Below are 3201 nucleotides of genomic sequence, written 5' to 3' on the forward strand. Positions count from 1 at the left end.
CAGAGACAGAGACAGAGACAGACAGAGAGACAGAGAGACAGAGAGAGACAGAGACAGATAGAGAGACAGAGACAGAGAGAGAGAGACTATGTATAAAATTTGCAATGTAAAGAATTCTAAGGTCTCATAACACCCAGAGAAAGATTTTAATTCAACCCATATATGTGTTGGGTGTCATATCTTTAAGGAAGCAGAAGTCTTCAAAGGAGTTATAAGATAATGAGACCTGAACCAGTACTTTAAATGACTTTGCTAAGTTTAATTGACATTAATAAGATTTTTATCAGCAGAAAAAGTGAGCAGCATTTTTTGTTACTGAGTTATAAACTCAGTTGTAATTCTTATGTATATTGGCACTGGGACGAAATACGACTGCAGGATCTTAAATTTTGTCTTGTTTAATAATACTCTGAGAAATCCCTGAAGGTTATTAATTCTGGTCCATAAATAAGGCTAAGATTGATCTGAATTCTCTATCTTTGCCTCTGAACTCTTTCCCTGGGAGCAAACTGTTTATTTCCAGCCAGTGCTGACTATTTAAGTGTTGACTTAAGATGACTGCGTGAGCTTGCCATCTTGTCTCTACTTGGACTTCTGTTAAAAACCTAACTTTGAGACTGGATGTGGGGGGTGCACATCTTTGATCCAGGAACACTGGAGGCAGAGGCAGGCAGACCTCTGTGAATTCAAGATTAGCCTGCTCTATAGGGAAAGTAGCTATGTAGACTAGCTAGGGACACACAGTGAGACCTTGTCTCAAAAAACAAAACAAAAGCAAAAACAAAAACCAGAAAACCTTTTCACTTTGAAATGTCAATAGTTATGATGGTCTATTTCTATTCATATAGACTGTCCAGATGATGGTAGCTACTCAGGGAATAGGCACTGAAGGTGTTGGGATGATTGAGCCTGTGTGCTCTGCAGCACTGCACACGTGTGTCACGTCAGTCACTTCTATTTTCATTTTATTTGTCCTAGAAGCCCATAGCCCTAAACTACCTTAGAGACATACATGCCTCCCTTTGCAAAGGAGGTGGGAAATTTGCTAATTGGTGGATGCTAGCAATATCTTTCACAATCTTCCTGCCACATATTAATTTGAATTAACCTTAAATCTTTTAGGAATTCATTTATATGATTCTAATAATATAAATCTAATCTAATCTAATAAATCACAGTCCTTCTAAATTACTTAAGAAAAATCACATGGGCTATATCACAAATCACAGAGTATCAAAGGTACAAAGCAAACACAGTAACACATAAAGGACACTGAATGGATCAGGGAAAAGAAGCCAAGCATAACTAAATAAATACTGCTTAGAAAATAATGTGAAGCCAGAGTCAAATGGGAAAAAATATGACTGCAGCGTCATTAAAGAATCAAAACCCCAACCACAATGCCTGTCGTGTGGATGAGTCACCCAAACCTAGCTAAAGAATGTGTGATTTTGTGTGAATCAAACGCAGACTGAAAAGTCTGAAAAAGTCAGAAGAAAAGTCTGAAAAGTACATGAGCCAGAGAGGCTCACTGAGAAGCCGGGGTTGTCCTAAATCGCTTCACTGAAACTATGAAAAATTACAGCCAGCTAGTTAAATATCCAAGTCAAGTAACCCGGGAAGATCACAAAAGATGCACAGGCTGGTGACAAGGAGGATTTAATAAAGGTATCAGTGGGTTCTATGATGAGGGGGAGAGGTGGGACTTATCTGGAGTCCTCCAGGTGTGGTTCTTGGAAAACAGCAACCATGACAGCTGCTGGAGCAACAGAGAGCTGCAACAAAGTTAATGACCAGAGGGAGAAACAAGGCTGACGCCTCACATTAATAGGAGAAAATCCAGTTATGAAAGACAGCAGAGAAGCATCGAGAACCCCTTCTTCCCTCGACAACAAATAATGTGTGAAATCTGAGATGCAATGGCATTATGGGTAAAGCATAAATTAGGCAACTTGACTGAAGCAAATACTCAAATCTGGAGCCCAACAACTGGAAACATTAAGGAAGTTAGAGGTCTTCATGAGAAATCTGGGTCATCTGAAGCATTAGACATTCATGCAATTTAAATAATACCTAATTTCTAAAACCAAGTAAAAAATTCTTGGGATTGTGCATAGTGAAAATTATACACACATTAGAATCTGATAATGACTACATAAAAATAAATGAACATTAGAAAAAATGGTATACTCCCCAAATTGCTAATGTAATATAGTACTATATCTTAAATGTTTATACTATGTGCAATGAATCTCCCCTAGAAATAAATAATACATGTACTGGTTTGAAAGGAAATGGCCCCCATAGGCTCATAAAGAATGGTACTATTAGAATGGATTTTCTCTTTGGAATAGGTAGAGCCTTATTGGAGGAAGTATGTCAGTGGGGGAGGGCCATGAGGACTTAGAAGCTTAAGCCAGGCCTAGTGGCTTGGTTCTCTTCCTGCTGCCTGTAAATCCAGATCTAGAACTCTCAGCTACTTCTCCAGCACTATGTCTGTCTGCGAGCCCCCATGCTTCCTGCCATAAAGATAAGGAACTGAACCTTTGAAATGCAAACCAGCACCAATGCAATGTTTTCTTTTAAAAGAGTTGCTGTGGGAGTTGCTGTGATCATGGATTCTCTTCACAGAGATACTACACTAATCTAAATATTCAAAAAGTGTCCTTTAAAACCCTACCAGCTTGTCAGGGGCTATAATAGCCAACTCAGATTCTTCTCGAAGAGCAAACTTAGGGATTTAGTAATAAAATGATCTGTGGTGATAAAAAGTCTATAGTGCCTACTCAGAATTGGCAAACCAATAAAACGAATAAGATGCTAATGACAAAGGCAAACACAGATGGTCTAATCTTATAAAATTTGTATAATAAAGCTAGGATTTCATGTGTGTGGCTGACAGGCAGAGTGCTCACTGGGCTGTACTGCAAAAACTGCAGTTTGCTGCTAGTTCGATAGCCTGGTACAGTATCTGCACAGAGCCTATGCATTATTTTTCTAATGTCCCTTGCGTTATGTGTCTCCTTCTTGACTTCCACACCCAGGAGAAGCCACCATGACTACCTAGCTACTGTTTTCATGCTGTATTGACTTTTCTCAATCCTGGTTTCTTGGAAATTTATACTTCAACAGACATTAAGAGTTTTTATTGAAAATAATTTTTGTTACAATATATTCTTATCATGGCTTTGCCTCTCCAAC

Source organism: Rattus norvegicus, chromosome 2 (assembly GCF_021556685.1).
Source record: "Rattus norvegicus strain SHRSP/BbbUtx chromosome 2, alternate assembly SHRSP_T2T, whole genome shotgun sequence".
NCBI lineage: Eukaryota > Metazoa > Chordata > Mammalia > Rodentia > Muridae > Rattus > Rattus norvegicus.